Here is a 277-nt window from a genome sequence, read left to right as displayed (position 1 = left end):
CCCCCCCCAAAAAAAAGCCCGATTGGAGGATCCCCGAAACAAATTCTGGAAACATTGTCTAACTTTTGAAGCGCCACTCAGAATCAGATGGCTTGACGCAAAATCTCGTAACCTGACCACGCTTATGGTTTCTTAAATGGTCGAGATCAGGGGCAGGTCCAGAGGGAATATTGCGCTTGACCTGCGGTACCTTTACTTTCCCGGGGCAATTAGGCCATGTTGATTTGATTATATGGATGGGGTACAGGTCGAATCGCCCCATGTCACTTTCGCCCCG

The sequence above is a fragment of the Branchiostoma belcheri genome, unplaced genomic scaffold (genome assembly GCF_001625305.1).
Source record: "Branchiostoma belcheri isolate BF01 breed outbred unplaced genomic scaffold, Haploidv18h27 scaffold31, whole genome shotgun sequence".
NCBI classification, from domain to species: domain Eukaryota; kingdom Metazoa; phylum Chordata; class Leptocardii; order Amphioxiformes; family Branchiostomatidae; genus Branchiostoma; species Branchiostoma belcheri.
This window is presented reverse-complemented; position numbering follows the sequence as displayed.